General features: G+C 47.0%; 12 non-coding genes across 12 annotated transcripts; 9 read left to right on the forward strand and 3 right to left on the reverse strand.

Moving 5' to 3' along the window:
- Positions 1 to 1,638: 1,638 nt before the first annotated feature.
- On the reverse strand, positions 1,639 to 1,711 carry trnak-cuu (transfer RNA lysine (anticodon CUU)). The gene has a single exon. It is a non-coding gene; the product is annotated as a tRNA-Lys (tRNA).
- A 2,353-nt stretch (positions 1,712 to 4,064) lies between these two features.
- Positions 4,065 to 4,136, forward strand: trnae-uuc (transfer RNA glutamic acid (anticodon UUC)). Its single transcript has one exon. It is a non-coding gene; the product is annotated as a tRNA-Glu (tRNA).
- A 2,449-nt stretch (positions 4,137 to 6,585) lies between these two features.
- Positions 6,586 to 6,658, forward strand: trnav-aac (transfer RNA valine (anticodon AAC)). Its single transcript has one exon. It is a non-coding gene; the product is annotated as a tRNA-Val (tRNA).
- Positions 6,659 to 10,108: 3,450 nt separating this feature from the next.
- On the forward strand, positions 10,109 to 10,181 carry trnar-acg (transfer RNA arginine (anticodon ACG)). The gene has a single exon. It is a non-coding gene; the product is annotated as a tRNA-Arg (tRNA).
- A 6,054-nt stretch (positions 10,182 to 16,235) lies between these two features.
- Positions 16,236 to 16,352, forward strand: LOC148632607 (U5 spliceosomal RNA). Its single transcript, XR_015934291.1, has one exon. It is a non-coding gene; the product is annotated as a U5 spliceosomal RNA (small nuclear RNA).
- Positions 16,353 to 16,582: 230 nt separating this feature from the next.
- Positions 16,583 to 16,724, forward strand: LOC148632608 (U4 spliceosomal RNA). Its single transcript, XR_015934235.1, has one exon. It is a non-coding gene; the product is annotated as a U4 spliceosomal RNA (small nuclear RNA).
- A 1,333-nt stretch (positions 16,725 to 18,057) lies between these two features.
- LOC148632609 (U4 spliceosomal RNA) lies at positions 18,058 to 18,199 on the forward strand. Its single transcript, XR_015934246.1, has one exon. It is a non-coding gene; the product is annotated as a U4 spliceosomal RNA (small nuclear RNA).
- Positions 18,200 to 18,973: 774 nt separating this feature from the next.
- On the reverse strand, positions 18,974 to 19,046 carry trnar-acg (transfer RNA arginine (anticodon ACG)). The gene has a single exon. It is a non-coding gene; the product is annotated as a tRNA-Arg (tRNA).
- Positions 19,047 to 20,216: 1,170 nt separating this feature from the next.
- trnak-cuu (transfer RNA lysine (anticodon CUU)) lies at positions 20,217 to 20,294 on the reverse strand. The gene has a single exon. It is a non-coding gene; the product is annotated as a tRNA-Lys (tRNA).
- Positions 20,295 to 20,673: 379 nt separating this feature from the next.
- trnas-gcu (transfer RNA serine (anticodon GCU)) lies at positions 20,674 to 20,755 on the forward strand. The gene has a single exon. It is a non-coding gene; the product is annotated as a tRNA-Ser (tRNA).
- Positions 20,756 to 23,741: 2,986 nt separating this feature from the next.
- LOC148632613 (U4 spliceosomal RNA) lies at positions 23,742 to 23,883 on the forward strand. Its single transcript, XR_015934236.1, has one exon. It is a non-coding gene; the product is annotated as a U4 spliceosomal RNA (small nuclear RNA).
- Positions 23,884 to 24,426: 543 nt separating this feature from the next.
- On the forward strand, positions 24,427 to 24,500 carry trnai-aau (transfer RNA isoleucine (anticodon AAU)). Its single transcript has one exon. It is a non-coding gene; the product is annotated as a tRNA-Ile (tRNA).
- Positions 24,501 to 26,050: the final 1,550 nt, after the last annotated feature.

The following is a 26,050-nucleotide window of genomic DNA, read 5'->3' on the forward strand; positions in this document are numbered from 1 at the left end:
TATGCTGATGACACTCAAATAAACATTTTGTTTACACCAAATGACAACTCTTCTATTATCACTTTAGTTAAATGCATTAATGAAGGAAAGACTTGGATGTGTGAAAACTTTTTGTTACTCAACTCTGAGAAAACTGAGGATCTGTTGATCGGAGGCAACAATACTGATAGGACTACTATAACTTCAGCACTTAACTCAGAGGATTTAAACATTTGCCTCAAAGAGACAGCACGTAACCTAGGCGGCATATTAGACACAAGGCTCTTAACAACTTGCATTGTTAAGTGCCTTGGGACAACCTTGTTGTGAAAGGCGCTATATAGAAATACATTGATTTGAACTGAATTGACAATGTAAAATGTTGTGTGTTGTTTGTTAAACAAGACTGTCTTTATTTATTATTATGCGTCAGATGAAGATCAGATCACATTTTAAGAGCCATTCATGTAGAAATCCAGATCATTCGTGTTTTAAAAGTCGCGGGAAAAGCGAAACGGGTGCTTTTCCTTTGTTGCGCAGACACACGACGACACCGTAGGCGGCAGGACTCGAAGCTTCGCGGGGAGACCCCGACGGCTTTCTAATCCATCGCCCTAACCACTCGGCCACGGCTGCAGCGCGCGCTGCCTTCTTGATACAGTCTAACATAGAGTGCCTGGCGGCGGCGGAAACCTTTTTCAAAGTCGCTTTTGGTTTAACAACAACAAAAAAAAATTTCACAAAATGCATGCTAGCAGACAAATGCGCCTCGGAGAACTTAAGGCTGGCTTCAAGTTGGAATGATAGTCTCCCCGTCCGGTCAGGAAAAGGGAACTTTGTTAGACAGAAAGAAGGAAGTAACAATAACGGAGAATTGTGTGCAAGGATTTTAGAAGCTGCGCAGCCCTGCAGTTTCAATAGCCCTTTTATTCGTGTTAGATGCTGGAATTGCCTTTTTTTGACGCTCTTACGAATGCGATGTCAACGAAAACAGAACAAAGCACAAAAAACCCTCAAGTCCTGCAGTTGGATAGTTGGATAGAATGCCGTTACGCGTCCAAGCCGTATTTTCAAGACGTGATTCCCTGAGTCCCAAAAATTTGTAAGTTCTTTGGATGATCTGTGGACCGATCTTTCACGATGAAGAATTCCTTAAGAAGAATAGATCTCGGCCCACCATCCCAATGCCTCCATCTCAAAACAGCAACCTCCCACTGCCCTTAGTCTGCAAGGCAGTCCTTTCAAGTGCGATGATGACGCCGGGACCTTCGTTGCCTATTGTACGAGCTGAACTTTTGTGCTCATCAATTCAACGCTCTTTCCATCAACTCATCTTGTCTTTTGACGCTTCGTGTTTTGTGCTCCTTTGACTATCGGCATATCGGGTGACTGCAAACACTGAAGTTCTTGCTTACGGAGTGTGGAACAGTGTTTTCAAGTGATCGCTGTTCTGTCATGTTGACGCCGAGTGAATCTTTCTTTGGCAACATGGGCAGGCTGACAGCAAAAGTAATGGCAAATTTCTTGACTTATTTCTGAATATGAATGTTCTTTAGAAAAGGGATGCGGCGTTGCTTCTCCCCCGTGTAAAGGTCACGCATTCCAGACGTGGTTATGAGCGAACAGTTGCCGCAAGTGTTTGAAAAGAGCAAGCAGCCATGCCCCGTGTGAGGATCAAACTCAGGACCTTCAGATAAAGAGACTGACGCGCTACCAACTACGCCAACGAGGCCAGCTGCAGTGCACAGCCGGAAAGTTTGCCTCATATGGATTTCAGTCGCCCGTTCCCTAATCTTCAGACGCCCTCTGCTGGATGTTGCATTTGCCTTTTGATCTCACCGATACTTTTTTGGTCTGTTTCTGTTGCGAGTCTGTTTTTCAGATCTCACCTAGCACAAGTCTCTCTGGCTGAAGTGGCCTCTCTGCTTCAGCATCGTGCCCTCACTCAGCCATTAAAAACGTCACTCGGACTTCTGACATGCTGACATGAAATGTCAAGAGAGTGGCGGAGACGCTTAAGGCAGAGAGAAGATGAAGAGGGGGCATGGCTGTGAAATGATTGACAGCTGCATGACGCTCTCCATGCAAGGTGTGACCACAGGCTAAAGGACACCTTTCGGCACATCAAGCTCTAAGCACACACCTGGAGGACGTGGGAAACGATCCCGCTACCTCTCGCATGCAAAGCGAGCGCTGTACCATGCAAGCTAACCCCCCTCGCTGGGGCTCATACCTCGGTGTCGCCTAGTGCCGCTTGTTCCCCTCTTACCGGGTGAAGTTCACTGCCCTTCGTCTGCAAGGCAGTCGTGTAATTGCGGCTTTCTTGACTTATTGATGAAGGTCTGACTGGACGAGCGAATGACGCCTCTCCCCCGTCCTCAAGCTCGCTGACAGGAGAAAATAGAAATTGCTGCCGTGGCTCATTGGTTTAGGGGTATGATTCTCACTTAGGGTGTGGGAGGTCCCGGGTTCAACTCCCGGCTGAGCCCTTGTGTGCTCTTTTTGTCCTCGTCCACAAGACTGGGAACTGATATCCACATCACCTTGCAGCATCTGCTTATGGCAAATGATGGAATGTGACTAATGACTGAACGAGCCTGGTGAATACTCATCACGTGGCACAATGAGAGCGTGCAGTCAGCTGTCCAAGGCAGCAACCTCATTGCTCGTTCAAAAGAACACGTACTGAAAACTCATCACCACTATGTTGTAAATGAGCACCGCAATCGCTTGTTGTCATGCGTCCTTACTTGGGAAATGCAGAAGCAAAAACTGCCCTCTCTCAGCCACCGAAACGTGTGCGGCTCGCCTTGCACTCTCTGCGCCTCGCATATTTATGGAGCTGTCTGCTCTTCTTTCTGTTGAAGTACGCAAGTTACGGGGCGTCCTGCAGACTATGATGTGCTCAATGACAGCTTTCAAGATTTGAAAACTATGAGCTTGATGGCTCAAGTCGAACGAATGTGGTTGTTACGCAATTGATGATCAAACGCACATATTCTAACGATTCGTGAGAGTATGTTCTAAAGATCCTTGGCTCGATCCCGGGTTTCGGCATTTTGTTTCATCGCTCCCTTTGTTCCTCTCTCCAGCGCCCCCTGCCTAAAATGTCGCGTCCCTTTCTCAGCCCGAAACGCAAGCGATACACCAGCAACAAACCCTACAGGTTTCCGTAGTGTAGTGGTTATCACGTTTGCCTAACATGTGAAAGGTCCCAGGTTCGAGACCGGGTGCAAACAGCCTCTTCTTGCACGCTCCTGCACTTCACAGAGGTCTTGAACCACCAGTCATTTGTTCCCAATGTATTTCCGGTGCCTTCATGCACTCTTGTACCAAACGCACGTTTTTTCTGTACCTGGAGCCGATCATTTGCAATTGGGCTGTCCCGACAGACCAAGACGAGCTCTGTCGGCTCAAAAGCAGCGCAACACCTGCGAGAACAACAGAAAGATTAGTACCCAGCGGGGGCCTCGTAGTGAGCCCAAAATCTAATCAAGAATCGACTCCAGCAACAGGGCTTGGCGCATTTTTCCATACTCCGACCACTCTTGGTGTAAACAGGTCCCTCCTGGTCTCTGCATGAAATGCACTTTCCTGCGTTTGCTTTGGTGTAACTGGCTTCCCCTGCATGGGCGAATGTGAAGAAGATCCTTAGTAAGTCATTGAAGAAACCCGAGAAGAGGTCGGAGTGGCCTCTGTCGTTCATCAACGATCCAGTCAGGCAGTACTCCTCTGTAAAGCGCCGTTCGTTCACATCGATTGGCTTTTTTTTGCCTTCATTCATGCAAGTAGTAAAAGCAGACGCCCCTATTCTGCCGTGACCCAGATTTGAACCAGGGTTGTTGCGGCCACAACGCAAAGTACTGACCACTATACGATCACGGCGAGTTACCGATACACACTTGGCAGGGCGGAAAAGGCTGTGCTCTCTTCGTGTGACATAAACGGAAAAGTCCTGACGTTGCATTTCAACTGAGTCCCAGTATACATCGACCCTTCGAAACTTTGAGTGACAACTCTCTTGCGTGTTTTCTCATATTTATGTAGTTTGCTTGCATGATGCCGGGAACAGCAGGGTTGTTCGCTGCCATATGGTCTAGTGGTTAGGATTCCTGGTTTTCACCCAGGCGGCCCTGGTTCGACTCCCGGTATGGGAACGTGTCAGTTTTGCCTCCTGCTTTCCAAAAGATCAGCACCGTGTACGAAGGAGCCGCATTAAAACTACTCGAACGTGCAAAACGTGCGAGAAAAGGGGGCGCTTGTTTCCAGCCGAAACTTCTCGCGTGTGAGATGAGCTGACCATCGCTGCAGGAGGTGGGAGGGTTACTCTGGTAGACAGGGCTGACCTTCGGCAATAGGATTTATACTCTCCAAGATGATATTTGCACTTTCTGGAGAGGCGATTTTCTCCACGTCAGTAGCCCGATTTCGTCGATTGCGTGGAGAGTGCTGTAGAATGTGGCGCCGCCTTTTCTGCTCCGTCCATGACAGGCGTGCTGGACTCTGGAGAGAGAGCACGGTCCATCAGCGCACACCAATAAAGGCACTGGAAGCCGCTGAATCGCATTGGCGAAGCTCAGCGCTGGGCCGCTGGGCACATCTGATCACAGTTTCCATAGTGTAGTGGTTATCACGTTCGCCTCACACGCGAAAGGTCCCCGGTTTGAAACCGGGCGAAAACAGACTTCTTTTGTCGCCACGCACAAAGGGGGATTGGGGATTCGCCTAGCGCTGTGATCGAACAGACCCACTCACCTCTTAGTGTGGCGGGATCTGCACAGTGCATGTCGCAGCGCATCCTTCTTTCACTTCAATGCGCGTCCTGATGTACCCCGGTCTCCCGCGTGACAGGTGGAGACAGGTGACAGGTCCGCGTGACAGGTCCTATACTAACGAGGAAGACATCGCTCTCTCCGACCCCCGGCAACGTGTCCCGACCCACCGTGCTGGAAGCCGACTCGTGCTGTGATTCCTTTACGGAGCAGAAATGACAACCGAGGAGCCGAGAGATCATTTCAGCATTTCGCGTCTGAACGGAAAACACAAACGACCAACTCGGAATGATTTGCCTTTGACGCTTATCAAAGCGTTCTTTGTGCATCGAACAGACCCACTCACCTCTTAGTGTGGCGGGATCTGCACAGTGCATGTCGCAGCGCTCCCTGCTTTCACTTCAATGTGCTTCCTGATGTCGAGTCGTGTGTCGTGCGGAGGCTCTGAAAGCGAGAGCAATGAAAAGGTGCACGACGCTGTGTTAGAAAACAGAGAAGTGAAAGGCAGTCCTTTCTCTAAGGAGGTAAAAGAAAAGCTACTCCCCGTCGGGGAATCGAACCCTGGTCTCCCGCGTGACAGGCAGGGATACTTGCCACTATACTAACGAGGAAGACATCGGACGCTCCGACCCCCGGCATCGTGTCCCGACCCAGCGTGCTGGAAGGCGACGCGTGCTGTGATTCCTTTACGGAGCAGAAATGACAACCGAGGAGCCGAGAGATCATTTCAGCATTTCGCGTCTGAACGGAAAACACAAACGACCAACTCGGAATGACTTGCTTTGGACGCTTTTCAAAGCGTTCTTTGTGCATGACGACTGCGCCGCCTAGCAGATGCAAATGGGTTCTACAACTTTGAAGTAGCAAATGGAAGAGGGCTAAGCCCCCTCTCTTTTAGCCCAGGTTCGATCTGTCTCCCAGAATCACCAGGGCGCACGCACACACACACACCCGTGCCGTTGAAATGCTCTGCTTCATTTCTAAGGGCAACTCAACATTCACTCCTACCCCGAGAACAGAAAAGAAAGCGTCCGCAGCAACAACAGCTCAGGTCTCTGCACAGGAGCTAAGCTGCCCCCATCTCCTCTGCTCTGCTCTGCTCTGCTCTGCGGCTCCTGCAGAGCGGAGTCCTGCCTGGAGCCGTGTTTGCAGGCGGCGGCTCCCCGCGCTCTGTCTGTGCGTCGTGTCCAAGAGCTCCTGGGAGGAAGAGAGAGCCCTCCCACTCGGGGGCTTTTCCACGGTCTGTGTGAGGAGGGGCGGTTGTGTCCAGTAGCTTATCTAGCGGAAGCCTGGGGCGGCGGAGAGCTGTGATCGTACAGACCTTGAGGTGTCACCTTTTTGTCTGCTTTCCCGCCCCCCCTCTGCCCAAGCTCTGCTCCAAAGTAGCCCGGCAACCCCTCACACCTGCACATGTCACAACCTAAGGTGTGGTCATGAGACACCCATGGGGTGTTGTTCTGTTCTTGCTAATTGTTTCCTGCCCGTCGCAGGCAGGAGTCCATGCGAGGAAGATGCGCTGGACAGAGCTCAGAGGGCGCAGCTGGGTGGCTTTCCTTCTGAGTGACGTTCCTGCAACACTCTCCCGCTCCTCTTGGTGCGCTCATGCCACAACACAGGAAGGCTGGAGCAGGTGGCTGTGCGCTCTGTGCACCGCCGAAATAGCTCAGCTGGAGGAGCGTTAGACTGAAGATCTAAAGGTCCCTGGTTGGATCCCGGGTTTCGGCATTTTGTTTCATCGCGCCCTTTGTTCCTCTCTCCAGCGCCCCCTGCCTAAAGTGACGCTTCCCTTTCTCAGCCTGAAAAGCAAGCGAGACACCAGCAGCTGTCCCTACAGGTTTCCGTAGTGTAGTGGCTATCACGTTCGCCTAACACGCGAAAGGTCCCCGGTTCGAGACCGGGTGGAAACAGCCTCGTTTTGCACGCTCCTGTACTTCACAGAGGTATTGAGCGACCGGTCATTCGTTCCCAATGTATTTCCGGTGCCTTCATGCACTCTTGTACCAAACGCACGTTCCTTCTGTATGCGGAGCCGATCATTTGCAATTGGGCTGTGCCGACAGACCAGGACGAGCTCTGTCGGCTCAAAAGCAGCGCAGGACCTGCAAGAACAACAGAAAGATTAGCATCCAGCGGGGGCTTCTTAGTGAGCCCAAGATCTCAAGAATCGGCTCCAGCAACAGGGCTGGGCGCATTGTTCCATTCTCCGACCACTCTCGGTGTAAACAAGTCCCTCCTGGTCTCTGCTTGAATTGCACTTTCCTGCGTTTGCTTTGGTGTAACTGGCTTCCCCTGCATGGGCGAATGTGAAGAAGATCCTTAGTAAGTCATTGAAGAAACCCGAGAAGAGGTCGGAGTGGCCTCTGTCGTTCATCAACGATCCAGTCAGGCAGTACTCCTCTGTAAAGCGCCGTTCGTTCACATCGATTGGCTTTTTTTTGCCTTCATTCGTGCAAGTAGTAAAAGCAGACACCCCTATTCTGCCGTGACCCGGATTCGAACAGGGGTTGTTGCGGCCACAACGCAAAGTACTGACAACTATACGATCACGGCGAGTTACCGATACACACGTGGCAGGGCGGAAAAGGCTGTGCTCTCTTCATGTGACATAATTCGGAAAAGTCCTGACATTGCATTTCAACTGAGCCCCAGTATACATCGACCCTTCGACACTCTGAGTGACAACTCTCTTGCGTGTTTTCTAATATTTCTGTAGTTTGCTTGCATGATGCCCGGAACAGCAGGGTTGTGCGCTCCTATATGGTCTAGCGGTTAGGATTCCTGGTTTTCACCCAGGCAGCCCGGGTTCGACTTTGGTATGGGAACGTGTCAGTTTTGCCTCCTGCTTTCCAAAAGATCAGCACTGTGTACGAAGGAGCCGCATTAAAACTACTCAAACGTGCAAAACGTGCGAGAAGAGGGGGCGCTTGTTTCCAGCCGAAACTTCTCGCGTGTGAGATGAGCTGACCATCGCTGCAGGAGGTGGGAGGGTTACTCTGGTAGACAGGGCTGACCTTCGGCAATAGGATTTATACTCTCCAAGATGATATTTGCACTTTCTGGAGAGGCGATTTTCTCCACGTCAGTAGCCCGATTTCGTCGATTGCGTGGAGAGTGCTGTAGAATGTGGCGCCGCCTTTTCTGCTCCGTCCATGACAGGCGTGCTGGACTCTGGAGAGAGAGCACGGTCCATCAGCGCACACCAATAAAGGCACAGGAGCTAAGCTGCCCCCATCTCCTCTGCTCTGCGGCTCCTGCAGAGCGGAGTCCTGCCTGGAGCCGTGTTTGCAGGCGGCGGCTCCCCACGCTCTGTCTGTGCGTCGTGAAATTAATTAATAACGTTAATAAATTTATAAAGTTAATAAAGTTATAAATTAGAAATTAATAACGATATAATTATATTCATGTACCGCAACACAAGAATAGTACACGCTGTACATTGTCTGTCGATAATGTTTCTGTAGTGCTTTAGTGGGTTAGGTTCCTGACTTCCATGTCACACGGTCTATGATTGAATCCCATGGAACTATGACTTTATTTTTTAACAAACATTTCTTTGAAAAAATGAAACGTTTCCCTTGGTCAGAGATTAAATAAAACCTCACTTTTTTAGGTTTTACTGTGCAGAGTGAGGTTTTACCTCACTTTTTTTGAGCAGAAGGTTTACTGTGACCTGAGAAGGGCCGGCATCCAATCACGGTGGTAAATACACACAAGCTCTCACTCATCTGAGCTACACGGCTACCAAGATGATCTCGGGTGCGCCGAGCTGGTACGGAACATATTGAACTGATCGACGGCGAATTGTCTCTCAGACAGGCTTTTCACCTCTAAGCTCCCTGACTGACAGTGATCAGCTAGGTAGTGAAACAGTCAGCTGCTTCTAAGCCTTAAACAGCTGCATCTCGGCGCTTCCACGGAGAGATGATTTGAAAGCCGAACATCACCCATTGGGAACACCTTACTATCACTAGTTTAAGAGACTCTTAAGGTCTTGCAGAGGTGCCTGTCTAATAGCATGCGCTTTGCAAGCTATAGGTGTTTAGGCTGAGGCAGAATGCCTGTTAACAAAATGTTTTTCTAAAGGTGTGTCCAAGTGGCTGCAAAAGGACAACACTCCTGGGGTGCTGTGGCTTAGTTGGTTAAAGCGCCTGTCTAGTAAACAAGAGATCCTGGGTTCGAATCCCAGCGGTGCCTTCTTTGTTCTGTCTTCTTGAACAGTACTGGTCATTATGGACAACCGCCTACAGCTAGACTTAATTAAATGCAAGTATTCATTTCCTGTCTTTAACGCGACTTGTTTTTCTTAAAATGGATGCAACTTGCAAAACATGAAATACAAACCTTGCTAATCAGCGCTAGCGGCTGGCAAAAAAAAAAAGAAGTCAGCAATGTTTTTTTCTTTAACCTTAACCCTACTAATGGAGAAGAGTTAAACGACCGAGTCTATGCAGCTTAAACGGTGCGCACGTCGGGTTCTTAGCTGGTAAATCACGCTCACCCCAGTCCTTAATCTTTTAAAGAGGATACAAAATTGAACCTAGTCGCCACATCACATACATCCTGTTCAATGATAAAAAGGTAACATCTATCCTCGCTCCAGACTAAATCTCACGTTGAGGGCATATTTTTTTTCACTTTACCGTGTCGGGCTCGGCTGCACAGAGGAGAGAGCAGAGCAATGAGGTCACGGGGACAGGGGAGTCACACGCTGGCGGTTTGAATACGCGGAAGATCACTGAGGGATCCACAGTATATGGACCCTCCGTGCGCCATCAGTCCGCACTCCGGACTCTGAATTCTGCCATCCGAGTTAAGATCTCGGCGGAACCTGAGGCGCAGTTCCTTCTTAAAACGTAATCTGGTGAGCATTTCTAGAATCGTACTTGTATAGATGCAGCCTTTAATGTGTTGCTAGGTTAAAATTGATGACTTCTTGTATTTCAGTAGGCAACTGCCCTCTTGATTTCGGATTTTATTTCTTTATTACAGGGGCGCTTTTATGATGACAGAGTCATGTTCAGGTACTTTGCTTGATGGAGGAAGCTCATTTCGGACTCTGTGATCTGCTCACCTGGAAAGGTCTGCTGTACTACTACAAGAGAGAAGTAGAGTCTGGAAGAAGGGACAATTTTATGATGCTTTGGAAGGTAATGTTTTTTTTTTCTTTGAAATCGAAATGAATCAGAATAGCAGTGCAAAAGACAAACTCTTGGTTTGGTTTAAAGAGATATGGTTTTAAAACAGACAACATGTAGAAAACAGGTGTTTCTCACTTTTGGAAAAGAATGGACCGGGGGTAATATTTTACTAGTTGCAGGGCTGAGCTCACTGGGTTACAGTCCTGCAGTGTCACACCAGGTCCAGTGGCGCAATGGATAACGCGTCTGATTACGAATCAGGAGATTGTAGGTTCGACTCCTACCTGGCTCAGGTCATTTTTAAACGCATCGGGCTGCTCCCTAAGTAGTCTGTGCTACTTACTGCATTGTAATTGCACCCAGTAAGAGATTTCCTTCATGTAAATGAACTGCACCTGACAGCTTTAGAAAAACACCTGGGCTCAGTACGGTGCTGAGAACTCAGCGTTGCTGTTCTAATTAGCACGCACTGCATCGGCTATGAACCCGAACTTTTCAATTATTCCTATCAGTAAGTCAACACGTAGTCCACATGAAAGGAAGAAATATTCTCTTGTCTGTCTCTTGTTTTTATAGAACTGAATGTCCCTGACAATGTACTGTTAGTTTTAATTGAAGAACGGCATTTGTGTTCAAATATACCAGACAAGTTTATGTAACTGCTCGTGCGACACTCAGTTGTAATTAGTCAAGAAATAAAGTCGAACAACAGCTGCGGGTTTGATTCTGAACGTACAGATGCAGCCATTCAAAATGGGTGAGGTATTTCGCGGCATACCGCGACACGCCCACCGGGGTATCACGCGGTTCACGTGTGTCACGTGACTAACTATCCGGCGTCGCCTTGTAAAACCGCCAGGGGGAGCTTAACCTCTCATGCACAGCATTTGAGCCTTTAATTTTGAACTGTGTATTACAGCATGTTAATCATCAGTCATTAAAATGTTGGTATATTTTATGAAAGCAAGATTGCTCAGTTGGACAAAACCAACTGAGCTGTGCATCACACAGCTGCCAGCGCACCTCACCGTGCCAGGCCACCACTGCGTCACATAGCTGCAAGCGCACCTCACCGTGCCAGGCCACCACTGCATCATACAGCTGCCAGGGCACCTCACCGTGCCAGGCCACCACTGCGTCACAACACACAGCTGCCAGTGCACCTCTACATACCCGACCACCACTGCATCACACAGCTGCCAGCGCACCTCACCGTGCCAGGCCACCACTGCGTCACAACACACAGCTGCCAGTGCACCTCTACATACCCGACCACCACTGCATCACACAGCTGCCAGCGCACCTCACCGTGCCAGGCCACCACTGCGTCACAACACACAGCTGCCAGTGCACCTCTACATACCCGACCACCACTGCATCACACAGCTCCAGCGCACCTCACCGTGCCAGGCCACCACTGCGTCACAACACACAGCTGCCAGTGCACCTCTACATACCCGACCACCACTGCATCACACAGCTGCCAGCGCACCTCACCGTGCCAGGCCACCACTGCGTCACAACACACAGCTGCCAGTGCACCTCTACATACCCGACCACCACTGCATCACACAGCTGCCAGCGCACCTCACCGTGTCAGGCCACCACTGCGTCACACATATTTCAGCGCCATATATTTCATGGATATTATGGAATATAATGGATGGATATCTTAGTTATCTTTCAAGTTCACAGGTTTGCATGCATAATTTAATTTTGAAAGCCACTGAGACATCAGGTACTACTGTTGTATTTATGAAAAAGAAACAAAACAAAAAACATACTAACAACTGTGCCATCCTACTCCTTAGTTAATACATTTTATTATTCATAAACAGTTAACATTGTTAGCAAAATATTTTGAATTATATTTAACCCTATTTTATCTTTAGTTTTGTATTTAACTTATTATATGATAGTCAGACTTAATGTATATTTGAACAATGAAAATATATTTTTACAAGATTTTACATTTCACTTTAATGCACTTAAAATTAATATGGTTAATAATAGTAAACTGTAACATGCTGTAACAAGATCGGTTAAACTGCGAAGAAAATGCTTTCAGAGAAAATGTTTCAGGTGTGAAGAACATAGATGTCCAATGCAATTTCAACCAAACCTGTTCCCACACACCCTGCCCCCACTACCATTAGAATATACACAAACATTTTAGCGTTTCATTCTGAGCAGAAGACCCTCACACCTGAAGAGTGCTGGCTGTGACGAATTAAACCGGTTTTACAGGTTTCAATCACAGACCATGTGACATGGGACTCAGTAAACTAACACACAGCGCCACTGGATTTGATAATACCTAACCAAAATCCGCAATATGGAAACAGAACCTGTGTAATTGTTGATAGATGATGTACTCGTAACATTTTTTCAAGACGAACTACAACATTTAAAAAATGACTTGTATGTACTTGATATCTCTAATCAATTCACGGGTCCCAGCACAAAACGAAACTAAAACGCATACCGTTTCGCGCTTCTTATTAGTTGCTCAAAAGTAATTTGACCGTATGAAATGCATAATATAAACCTAGAAACATATACGTGAGCAGTACTTAAGCACTGTAGTATCGGTGTTAAGACATACCTCTCAAATACTGTAAATCAAGTTAAAAATATCTCAAGACTGATTCTGGTCGTTATGAAACCATGTTTCGTGTATGTTTTCTTTTTCATCTTGAAATAACTCATTTCTAAATACCTTTTTCACTGTTAACATCTTGCAGCAACTTTGCGACAAAATATACACTCTGACAGTTCATCCTGCTACCAACATTAAATAAAACAAATCTTAAGATTTCTATATTTATGTCTTTATTTAGTGGTTTCATTAGTGACAAAGGCTAAACTTTCTTGGAAAAATGTATTTTATGTGTTGCGGAAAAAACTGACTTGCTTTAACAAAATATGTTTACAAATCCTTTCACCTGGCATTTTCGTAGTTAGAAATTATGGAACGCTCTGTTAAAAGCAAGGGAGTTTTTATGTCCGTTGCAGTTCTTTTGCAACATGAATATAATTATATCGTTATTAATTTCTTGAGATACGCGATTCCATATTATATTCCCTTTTAATCAAATTCTAAAAGTATGCTTGTTGACTCCGGTATCACGTTAGTTAAAGACTTCGAAGCTTACAATGGTTAGGGAGAAATGGAATACTGGTGTGTATTTCTTTCTTTAAAGTACCAAGACCTGCTATATACTGTATGTTTACGTTCCAAAATTAATATCGTTTATGGCCTTCACACGCGTTACAGTATGCTCCTATTCTTTTTATGCTCAGCTACTAAGATTTCCCTTCAGTGGCAAAATTCAATATCTACAACGGGCACAGTAAAGACGTTTACAGTAAGTCTTTCTACGACAGACCAATGGACCACGAGTGCCCCTGTCGATCAACCAATCACGCACCGCCTACCGGTCAAAGGCCTTTTCTAGGTCTACACTTAAAATGCACAGAGGGAGGGAGCGATCCTCTGAGTACAGACAGACATCCCTCAACAAGGCCAGGTTGTCGCTCATCAGGCGTCCTGCTATCCCACAAGTCTGTTCTTTCCCTACCAGTGAGGCCACTACATTTTGTAGGCGCAGGAAAAGGGCTTTGGACAGGATCTTAGTGTCCACGCCTAACAGGCTGAGGGGTCTCCAGTTCTTTATGTCATTCTTTGCTCCTTTCTTAAACAAGAGAGAGATAGTGCCTTCTCTTAAGGAGTCAGGCAGCAATTCTGTCTTATAGCTTTCCTCGAATAAGAGCAGTAGCGGATCCTGAAGCAGATCCCAAAAGGTGCAATAAAATTCTTTAGGGAGCCCGTCAGCACCCGGAGTTTTCCCCTGCTGTAAGCTCTCCATAGCCTGTCTCAGCTCTTCTACTGTCAAATCCCTCTCAAGTACTTCCCTATCTTCTTCACTCAAAACGTTTTCTAGCTTTGAGGTAAAAAAATGAATTTCTTCATCCTTTACCTCTGTAGAGCTGTACAGTCTTGAGTAGAAGGCCTCGGTGCAGGAGAGGATAGCACTCGGCTCTGTTCTCTCTCGTCCCTCCTCATCAACTACACTTTCCATGACAGACTTGGAGCCTACCACTTTCCTGAAAAAGAAGCGAGTACACTTCTCATTTTCTTCCAAGAACTGCACTCTGCTTCTTAACAGCACTCCTCGACTACTTTCTTCGGCTATGATCCGGATGTCCTTTTTTAAAAGGGTGATATCCTCAAGCACATCGAAGCCACTGTGCAGCATCGTGTAGAGACGCTGCAGCTGCCTCTGTTTCCTGGCTAGCACTCCTCTCCGTCTGGCAGCAGCCTTCCTTCCCTCAGCCATGAAAAAGGCCTTTGTCCTCATCTTCACCTCCTCCCACCACTCTCCTACTGACCCGTACAGACACTGCAAGGACAGCCACTGTGATATTTTCTCCTTGTAGCGGGATACTACCCCCTCGTTCTCTAGCAGCTTTGTGTTGAGTTTCCAGAGGCCTGGGCCAAAGACAGTCCCGCCCTGGAGTTCCACTCTACACCCTAAAGCCTGATGATCTGAGAAGAAGACAGGCTGAAGAGTGACCCCAACAACTTTCACTCTCTCTGAGACAAAGCAATAGTCAATTCTGGAGCTGCTATTCCTCCCTGACCATGTATATCCTGCTGTTGTGGGATATATACATCTATATGTGTCTGAGAGTTTAAAGTCTTTTCTGTCTCACTAGTTACCTTCTTCTTTTTCTTTTTCTTCTTACCAATTTCCTGCCAGCCATCCTCTGAATGAGCCTTCATCAGGGTGGCAGCAGTAAAAGCATTCACGGAGTCCATTTCAAGGAAGGGGGTAGAGGGAGGGGTGGAGGGGTTCCAGCTGTCCCCATCGCCATGCTCTCCTTCCTCCTCGCTCGGGGAGAAAACAGAGTCATTTTTCCTTTTCCTCAAGTCCAGCTCCTGGGAGCACTGAGGGGAAAGGGGTGCAGCCGATGCACCAGTCTCCTCTTCCCCCTCACCCACCAGCTGCTGCAGATCCTCCGTGATGGACTGGATGGAGGAGAGGAGGGCATCTGTAGCACTTGCAGAGTCTGAGAAAAGCAGCTCCGCTGAATCCTGGGTATCCTCGCTGGACCCGCTCCACCGGGGGGCCCCACACTGGCCCTCGTTCTGAGGAGCAGGAATGGGGGAGGGGTCCTCGCTGTTCTCGGGGGTTTTCAAACCCTCGTGCTTGTCTGGTGCAGTCTGCGGTTGTGGGGGCGTAGTGGATTTCTCTTCCACCGGGCCCAGAGCCACAGCAGGACTGATCCTGGCTGGAGGCTGAGACTCTTTGTCCAACAAGGGTTCTTTGTTTGACTTGTTGTTTGCTTTGGCTTTTCGGGCCGGTTTGGCTGAAACAAGCACTGCCTCATCCTTTCTCATTTTGAGTTTATTGGCGTAGGCGTGAGGGCAGTTCTTAAAAACGTGTCCTTCCGAGCCACATAAATTGCACTTTGGCAGCATTGAACAGTCAGAGGCTAAATGTCCCTGTTTGCCACAGGTCTTGCAGCATTTCACAGTGCAGGACGATGCCAGGTGTCCCACAGCACCACAGCGCCGACACACTTTTGGTTGTCCCACATAAAAAACATAGCCATTGCAGGCGCCCAGCCGGATTGTAGAGGGCAGGTGCCTTAAGCCTCCATTTACATTGTCCGGTAGCAAGCAAACCTCGAATTTCCTTGCTCCTGTTTTTATACCGTCAACATCTCTAACCTCAGTTCCATGGTGGACGGTGCAGTACTGCTTAAGCCAGGTGTGAATGTCCTCCGTCTTTGCCAGTTCCGAGAACATAACAACATGCACCGTTTTCCTCTCTCTCCGTGTCAGAGGCTGCAAGATGATCTTCTCAAGGGCAGGAACTTTCCCTTTTTTTGCCTCAAACACATCCACACATTGTTCAAACAGAGAATAGGTAGCAAAAACAACCTCAAATGCTTTCTGACCTGGGAGAGCGAAGATGAAATCCAAGTGCCGAGGTTCAAAGCCAAGTTCCTTCTGTAACACTTTTCTGCTGAACTGCATACGATCCATGAAGAGGTCACCCAAAAGCTCAAAACGTACAGCATTCTTGCGGGATCCAAAGGTTGCCATCTCAAACTGCAAAACAAACACTGCTTCCACAAAACAAGAAAACAATCCAACTACTCCAACTACAGGCTGATCAAGGTATCTCCCCTGCCAGGTAAGCCGAGAGCCGCAGGCGATGAGCCCGGAGCTGAACGGGCCCCACTGGCTCGTTTGTAAGGCCAGGTGCATTACCAACCACGACCGGCAGGGCAGAGGCCTTGAAGGCGGCCTGGGCTCCTGCAGCTGTCCAGCCACGCACTCTGGTTTCTCTTCATCTCGTACAAATCTTTTGCCTTTTACTAAAGATTTCCATGGAGAGGAGCATGAATGAGTTCCATACAATTTTTGTGCTTCCCTGCCTTTGGGTGGGGCGCAGCTGGGCTGGTCAAAGAGAGAAAACAAAACCGCTCACAATCGCTCTTATTACTGCGACTGTGGCCGTTTGCTCTGCGAGTCCTCGGTCTCCGCCTGTCTGATTGGCGGTCTTTTCTTTGGGAGGCGGGAAGTGTCCGGCCGCAAATATGAAGCGTTACAGCAACGACATGCCATGAGACGATTGACAACGATTTCCATAGGATCCCCGCGGTTGCCTGGCAACCGTCAGCTTTGCGCAGTGGCAGTATCGTAGCCTGTGAGGTTTAGCCGAGGCGCGATTATTGCTAGTTGAAAACTTTTCCCAATACCCCGCTTCCGCCGGTTTGCAATACAATCGGCGAAAGCAATTTTTGACAGTCTCGTCAGAGACTGAGCAAGGTGTTTAAAGACAGATTTTGTCATGGTAACATCATGGTAGAAAGAAACAAGCTTGTTACGTCTCAACAGAAACGCTCTTTAGCTCTTTCAGCGTTATGCAGAGAACAGCGTCTGTCGAGATCACTTTTGAGTCAGCGCGAAACGCCGTGTGCTGTCAGTTTGATTTCATATTGCTCGTAGCGGCGCCCGGCTTTTGTCTGTCAAACGTTAGGTTGCGCTTCTTCATGCTGCATCGTCGGCATGAGTGGAGCTTTTTAAACGTCTGTACTTACTGCGCCCCATAAGAAATCGTTTGTCCCCGTTCAAAAGAGATTGTGCGATGTCCTGCAGCGTTCGCAAAGCAAACCTTTGACAGTTTGAAAAGAGGAATTTATTCTGCTTCCTGTGCGTGCAGTAGTTACAAAGTTGAACGTCTTTACACGATCTGCTGCAGTTTTCAGTGGGCGGGCTTTGTCAGATGGCTTGGAAAAACGCACTGTGTTTCGGCTCGGGAAACATCATGAGAAGTGTCCTGCATGTTATCTGTGTATAGCTGTCTTTTAACGCATACAGAATTCATTCGAAATCATTGATTTCTCAAATTAACAAGGGTCCCTTTTTGAACCTGCCAGAAGCATTCTTTCAATGTAACAGATTTACTCCGAGGAAAGGCAGCATGACATTGAGAGTAGCTCAAGCTTTCAGCACCCGTATCGGACTGCGTGTATGCAGACACCGCTCAGAATCCCCTGTAAGATTCTCCCTCAGTTCCGTTGTGCAGTGCTTTACCTCTTTCAAAAGGCTTCACTTTCCTAGTCACATTCCAATGCTCATCGAACCCGGGCTGTTTCCTCCAGCGGTATAGTATTGCAGTGAGACAGCACGATGCCTGCAAGACTATGTCACGCTAAACGCCACAGATTGTGTTTGTCCCTTCGTGTCAGTCGTCCTGCAGCCACGGGAAGTGGGACACAAACATGCTGCAATGCTTTCAGGACGTTAGGATTTGTTTGTGCAACATCGGAGAAGAGTACTTGTGGCTTGAATGTGAACTGTACGTGTCCGCCCCCTTTCCTCTGTAGTGCATGAGTTCCTCCCGGCATGCCCTTCGTCATTATTCTGTCATCTTGTATTTAAAGGGTTGTATTTCTGCTGCTGAAAATAAGCAACGGTTTTCTCACAACGCCCTTTGTTCCCGACGGAGCCCTTGTCTGTCATGAAATTCTTCAAAACCTCAAGCTAGAAGAAGAAGAAGACGACAAATATGAAGCGTTACCGCAACGACATGCCATGAGACGATCGATAACGATTTCCATAGGATCCCCGCGGTTGCCTGGCAACCGTCAGCTTTGCGCAGTGGCAGTATCGTAGCCTGTGAGGTTTAGCCGAGGCGCGATTATTGCTAGTTGAAAACTTTTCCCAATACCCCGCTTCCGCCGGTTTGCAATACAATCGGCGAAAGCAATTTTTGACAGTCTCGTCAGAGCGTGACATAGTCTTGCAGGCATCGTGCTGTCTAACTGCAATACTATACCGCTGGAGGAAACAGCCCGGGTTCAATGAGCCTTGGAATGTGACTAGGAAAGTGAAGCCTTTTGAAAGAGGTAATGTCGACGCTTTTTTAACAGAGCACCAAAAAAGCGTCTTTTTTGAAGGTCTGGGTACTGAGCATTGGTGGTTCAGTGGTAAAATTCTCGCTTACCATGTGGGAGGCTCTGGTTCGATTCCCAGCCAAAGCAGTGGCTCTTGCAGCGAGCGGCTCCATCACTTGCATCCCCTTGCAACTCGCAACTGAAAACCCACTGAAGCAAAGCATTTGTTAGCCAGGTCGGTACCCGGATGAGGGTGAGCTACAGGGAAAAACAAAGTTTCCAGCTGGAAGCGGTGTTAATGGTGCCGGTGGGGGGGCGCTCACCCTGCATCACGCTTTCATGTATGCTATTGCAGACACCAACGTTGCCTAGATAAAAAAACGAAATAGCCGTGGGGTTTGCTTGCTGGTCTGAAGGATCTCTCTTCGAATCTCTATCATTTGTCAATGGAAGTAAAAAGCGCTGCAATCTCATACGTTCACAATCAAACTTGCAGCTGTTGTTCGACTTTATTTCTTGACTAATTACAACTGAGTGTCGCATGAGCAGTTACATAAACTTGTCTGGTATATTTGAACACAAATGCCGTTCTTCAATTAAAACTAACAGTACAATGCAGTAAGTAGCACAGACTACTTAGGGAGTAGCCCGATGCGTTTAAAAACGACCCGAGCCAGACAGGAGTCGAACCTGCAATCTCCTGATCCGTAGTCAGACGCGTTATCCATTGCGCCACTGGCCCTGGTGTGACACTGTAGGACTGTAACCCAGTGAGATCAGCACTGCAACTAGTAAAATATTACCCCCGGTCCATTCTTTTCCAAAAGTGAGAAACACCTGTTTTCTACATTTTGTCTGTTTTAAAACCATATCTCTTTAAACCAAACCAAGAGTTTGTCTTTTGCACTGATATTCTGATTCATTTCGATTTCAAAGAAAAAAAAACATTATCTTCCAAAGCATCATAAAATTGTCCATTCTTCCAGACTCTACTTCTCTCTTGTAGTAGTACAGCAGACCTTTCCAGGTGAGCAGATCACAGAGTCCGAAATATGCTTCCTCCATCAAGCAAAGTACCTGAACATGACTCTGTCTTCATAAAAGCGCCCCTGTAATAAAGAAATTAAATCCGAAATCAAGAGGGCAGTTGCCTACTGAAGTTCAAGAAGTCATCAATTTTAATCTAGCAACACATTAAGGGCTGCATCTATACAAGTACGATTCTAGAAATGCTCACCAGATTACGTTTTAAGAAGGAACTGCGCCTCAGGTTCCGCCGAGATCTTAACTCGGATGGCAGGATTCAGAGTCCGGAGTGCGGACTGATGGCGCACGGAGGGTCCACATACTGTGGATCCCTCAGTTTTCTTCCGCGTGTTTAAACCGCCAGCGTGTGACTCCCCTGTCCCCGTGACCTCATTGCTCTGCTCTCGCCTCTGTGCAGCTGAGCCCGACTCATGGTAAAGTGGAAAAAAATATGCCCTCAACGTGAGATTTACTCTGGATCGAGGATAGATGTCACCTTTTTATCGTTGAACAGGATGTATGTGATGTGGCGACTAGGTTCAATTTTGTATCCTTTTAAAAGATTAAGGACTGCGGTGAGCGTGATTTACCACCGTTTCAGCTAAGAACCCGACGTGAGCACCGTTTAAGCTGCATAGACTCGGTCGTTTAACTCTTCTCCATTAGCAGGGTTAAGGTTAAAGAAAAAAAACATTGCTGACTTCTTTTTTTTTGCCAGCCGCTAGCGCTGATTAGCAATGTTTGTATTTCATGTTTTGCAAGTTCCATCCATTTTAAGAAAAACAAGTCGCGTTAAAGACAGGAAATGAATACTTGCATCTAATTAAGTCTAGCCGTAGGCGGTTGTCTGTAAGGACCAGTTCTGTTCGAGAAGACAGAACAAAGAAGGCACCACTGGGATTCGGACCCAGGATCTCCTGTTTAAGAGACAAGCGCTTTAACCAACGCTTTAAGCCACGGCGCCCCAGGAGTATTGTCCTTTTGCAGCCACTTGGACACACCACTCAGACACATCTGCATTCGGTGTGTGCTCCGCCTGCTCGCTGAGCAAGTTGCCACCTTTACATACAATAGCAACATCGACACCAAGAGAAAGGATGACAAATGGCTTTTATCTGGAACTTTTCATGTCCAAGGAGCTCAATGTGCTTTCTGTGTACAACAGGGCCACTGAACTCCACACTGGCCACTGAACCACAGCAGTGGCTTGCTGGCTTGACATCTCCCAAGGAAAATGTTGAAATCGCATGTGGAACAGGAAAAGGACCCTCGAGTACGAGGGAAAAAAAAGAAAAAGATCATCTGGAGCGCGCCAACCCATGTCTGGACAGCCCAGTTTCGTCGACGAGGTGGCTGAGTGGTTAAGGCGATGGACTGCTAATCCATTGTGCTTTGCATGCATGGGTTCGAGTCCCATCTTCGTTGCTCTCTACGTGTGCCCGTTCGACGTTGGCCCTCCCTTTGTTTGCTCCAGTACTAGAGCCTTACATTTTCTAGCGGTGGCTGAACATGGTATAGTAGGCTAACGTCGGTATCGAGCAGTGGCAGTAACAGTATTTACGTGCCGCTGCTGCCAAGTGGCTCTGGGTTGAGACCGCGTTTTCACTTACTTGCAGCACAAACGGAGAAAGCGATTTTTGACAGTCTCTCGAGAGACTGCGCTAGGTGTTTAGGGATAGACTTTGTCAGTTCCCCCTGGGATGATGGCCTCTCAAATAGTTTGTGATTCCTCTAGACGTTTATACAGTAGAAGCCTGCTTCGTGGCTTAAATCCAAGCTAAGGAAACGAGTTAGAGGTCTGATGCAGAACTGCGAATTCAATGAAGGGGAACACTACAGTACATTGCGCTGTATGTTGAGGAAAGCTGCCCCCTTCTGTTCCTTGTCGACCGAACAGAGGACTGTAAAGGATACCGCCAAGAAACTTTAGGATGTTGGTTGGAATCCAGCTCCAAAGAAGCCCCTTTGGGTGTTATGTCATCAAAAAGTAAGAACAGAGAATCTCCCTTTGATCAAAAGCGCAACAGAACTGTTTTCCGTGGAGCAGGTTTCAGATCCGTAGACCTGTTTTATTTGTAGGGCAGGGCGCATTCCCTGCACTGCACTTTCAAAAGCATTTACATTCGTGTTAGACGCAAGAATTGCCTTTGATTTGCGTGCTTACGAACGCCATGGAAAACGAAACAAAACAAAAGCCCTCAGCTCCTGCACTTGATTATAATGCTTTTTTTTATTTTTATTAAACATGTAGAATTTACAAATACAAATACAACAAGAGGATCAGAGTCATGTACAAGAGAAAAAAAACGCAGCAGAAAAAAAACATTTAACTACCAGAGGTAATTAAGTAATTATGTGATCAAATTGTATATTTTACACGTATCATATTTTCCTTGCTTTAATATTTCTCAATTATAAACTTTAGTTTCAACATGCATGCGTTTCCTGTAAAAAAATAAAACTCAGCACAGTTTTTTACAAAACAAAAAAAACGTTTTTCTTTTAACAACATTTCGAGTACCTCTGGCATTCATGAAAAAGACATACACAAAAGCAAATAACTAACTCTAAGACTGTCTAAACTATTGAGTTTTTCAAAGAACCAGAACTATAACAGTCCTTAACACTTAACTACACCATTCCAAACTAACACTAAAGAAACACTAGTATATACTGGTATAACAAATAAAACCAAACATAATCATTAACTGAGCAGTCACTGGGAGCAAATCTCCTTCCCGTCCACAAAGGCCCTCGCTCCCACAAAGTAGGCTCTCCTCCCCTCTCTTCTGGCAGCTTCAACCTGGGGCCACAGCTGGTTCCTGGTGCTCCTGCCCGCGGCAGACAGTTCCTCTGCAAACCTCAGTTTGTTCCCATTCAAATACTCATTCCCCCTCGCCGCTCGCCACAGCATGTCCCTCGCCATCCTCTTGGTGAACTGTATTATAATCGATCTGGGGCGCACTTGCCCAGACATGTTCGCTCTCCCGAGCCTGTGAACAAAGTCAATGGCCGATATTACGTCCTCCTGGTCCGGCAGGGTCCTTTTACAGATACCCTTCACTGTTGCAACAAGGTCCTTATCACGTTCCTCTTTAACTCCAAATAATTTTAAATTCCATCGTCGACAGAATCTATCTACATCGTTCACTTTCAATTCAAGTTCTTTAATATGCTTTTCTTGTTCGGTATTTACTTGTTTAAGAACTTTTACTTCACTCTTTAAGTCTTCAACCTCTTTAAACACACAGTCCATGGACTTTTTAAGACTTTCGATTGCGACTGTATTAAATCGAATCATTTCCTTCAGCTCACCCATCATGTTAAAGATGTTGGTTTGGAGCTCCTCCAGCGTCAGGTCACCCCTTCCTCTCTTGGCCGCCGGGGTTTTCACAGGTGTGCTGGGCAGGGACTCCGGCTCTACCGTACGAGCGCATCTCCAGCACTCTTTCCACGTCCCCTCCAGCTGCTTCACTTTTCCCTGTAGTTCCATCGATTTTCTTGTAGTGCTATACATATACGATTGAGGTATCTTAGATTTCTCCTTCGAGGACCCAGCACTCTCTTTTCTTTTCCCAGTGTTACTCATATCGAAATTCTTAAACCTAAAAAAAATCGTTTTTTTTTTCTTTCAATTATAACTGAAGTTTAAACAACTAGTGTTAAGTCTTTATTTTTCTGTAGTCAAAAAAAGCAAAAATTAACATTCAGGTCATGAAAAACTCAAAAAAACTCCTCAACCACTAAACTTTACCTCCCACCTGAGCGCCATCTTGAACGCCCCTACCACCAGAGAATGCTCACGATTTCGGAAGCTGTCTCCGGGACGTGCTGATTCCACACATCCTGAATAAATCATGATATAGTTAGTTGCTGTAGCTAGACGTTTAAATGAGTTTCATGGCCAGATGGACTGCTTCCTCCAGCGGTATAGTATTGCAGTGAGACAGCACGATGCCTGCAAGACTATGTCATGCTAAACGCCACAGATTGTGTTTGTCCGTTCGTGTCAGTCGTCCTGCAGCCACGGGAAGTGGGACACAAACATGCTGCAATGCTTTCAAGACGTTAGGATTTGTTTGTGCAACATCCGAGAAGAGTACTTGTGGCTTGAATGTGAACTGTACGTGCCCGCCCCCTTTCCTCTGTAGTGCATGAGTTCCTCCCGGCATGCCCTTCGTCATTGTTCTGTCATCTTGTATTTAAAGGGTTGTATTTCTGCTGCTGAAAATAAGCAACGGTTTTCTCACAACGCCCTTTGTTCCCGACGGAGCCCTTGTCTGTCATGAAATTCTTCAAAACCTCAAGCTAGATGAAGAAGAGGACAAATATGAAGCGTTACAGCAACGACATGCCATGAGACGATCGATAACGATTTCCATAGGATCCCCGCGGTTGCCTGGCAACCATCAGCTTTGCGCAGTGGCAGTATCGTAGCCTGTGAGGTTTAGCCGAGGCGCGATTATTGCTAGTTGAAAACTTTTCCCAATACCCCGCTTCCGCCGGTTTGCAATACAATCGGCGAAAGCAATTTTTGACAGTCTCGTCAGAGACTGAGCAAGGTGTTTAAAGACAGATTTTGTCATGGTGACATCATGGTAAAAAGAAACGAGCTTGTTACGTCTCAACAGAAACGCTCTTTAGCTCTTTCAGCGTTATGCAGAGAACAGCGTCTGTCGAGATCACTTTTGAGTAAGCGCGAAACGCTGTGTGCTGTCAGTTTGATTTCATATTGCTCGTAGCGGCGCCCGGCCTTTGTCTGTCAAACGTTAGGTTGCGCTTCTTCATGCTGCATCGTCGGCATGAGTGGAGCTTTTTAATCTTCTGTACTTACTGCGCCCCATAAGAAATCGTTTGTCCCCGTTCAAAAGAGATTGTGCGATGTCCTGCAGCGTTCGCAAAGCAAACCTTTGACAGTTTGAAAAGAGGAATTTATTCTGCTTCCTGTGCGTGCAGTAATTACAAAGTTGAACGTCTTTACACGATCTGCTGCAGTTTTCAGTGGGCGGGCTTTGTCAAATGGCTTGGAAAAACGCACTGTTTCGGCTCGGGAAACATCATGAGCAGTGTCAGCACAGAGAGGACCATTGTCGTGAGGCTGGTTAGCTCAGTTGGTTAGAGTGTGGTGCTAATAACGCCAAGGTCGTGGGTTCGAGCCCCGTACGGGCCAGGTCCTTTTCTCCCCTCTTACCAAAGCTGTTAGGTTCCTTTCCGTGGTGAGATGGGTTGTCATGCAACGCTGCCACATAGTGCCGACAGACAAGAGTGTTGCGGGAGAAGAGAAAAGTGTTTGATGATTTAAGAGTGTCTTAGGTGGAGCCAAAATCAAGTGTCACAAATGCAAGTGGGAGGATTTCCAATGTTTAATATGGTAAAAATAAGCAGAAGTTATCTGCCGGTCCGGCACAGTCTGCTATGCTTTTGTCATATACTGTAAAGTGGTGTGGAACTGGGTGTCGAACTGGAGCCTCACCATTTGCATATGTGAGGCTCCAGTTATACATCGAGTGTCACGTTAAATGACAAAAATCAAGAGAGTTAAAGCAGCTGGAGAGGTTTTCTTACAACTTTTGAGCTGACACAGTTTTGGAAAATGTTTCCTTCACGCTGCACTGTACAACATAGGCAGCCAAGAGTCTCCAAAACAAAACAGAATTGACAGATAGGAGAAAATTCCCACTCGTCCTGAAGTTCCCAAAATCAAGCACTGAGCATAAACAAAGTGTCTAAGTAGCGTGGGAATGCTAACCCTAACCCTAGCTGGAGTTTGAGCAATCCAGCACTGAGCGTAAAAAGATGAGTCAAAGTAATGTCTAATCTGATTATTTTCCTTAGAGCTGGTTCAGAGTTTGCTCAAGAATTTCCCTTTCACAGATGCGCAAAGAAGAATGTTGGGGGTGCACGCTTCAAGGTGCCTTACAGCTGTAGGGAGTGATTCGAGACGATTCGTGGCGTGTGCTCGTTCCCATATACCGTACACCGGGGGTGCAGTGCTAGGATGACGTACAATACCGCTTGGGCACGTAATGGCGTTATTTGCAAGTGCGGGACGTGAGGGTTTTTGTTTGTTCGTTGTTTTGCTCTGCTTTGCTTTGTTTTGCTTTCCATCGCGTTGGTAAGAGCGTAAATAAAAAGCGTAAATTCCTGCGTCTACCACTAATGTAAGAGCTATTTCAAGTGCGGCGTGGTGCGGCTTTTCAAATGCTCAACAGGATGACTTCGCATGCACGCGTCCTTTCATGAAGTTGTGTGTGCAACCATGTCTGCTTACGTGCAAACGGGCGTGGTTTCATGTATGCAAAAAACTTTCCTGGGCTTTTCTGAAGCACATAAAATTATTTGGAGATATAAATTTGTCTTGTTTTCCTCTTAGGCTCTAGAATTGATAACTTTTTTTTCATTTTTGGCATTTTTCATCATTTTTCAGAAAGTGGTTGCAAGCCCGATATCATGCGAAGAAACTTCAGGATTCGGGGATCAGTCAATGGATTTTAAAACACATCCTAAATACAGTGTTCCTGCACCTTTGACCTCATCCAGAATGTATCGTTTTTTGAAAGGGATTGCTGTCAGAATGCACAACTGAATCCCAAACAGAATCTCTAGTCAAATATGATCATTTGTGAAACAGGCAAATGAGTCTCTCAGGTGCCCATTGCTCATTTTCAGACACATTTATGCAATACTTTCACCATGCGTTGAGCAATAGGGATTAAAGAT

Source organism: Lepisosteus platostomus, unplaced genomic scaffold (genome assembly GCF_059453375.1).
Source record: "Lepisosteus platostomus isolate fLepPlt1 unplaced genomic scaffold, fLepPlt1.hap1 Scaffold_60_H1, whole genome shotgun sequence".
Taxonomy (NCBI): Eukaryota; Metazoa; Chordata; class Actinopteri; order Semionotiformes; family Lepisosteidae; genus Lepisosteus; species Lepisosteus platostomus.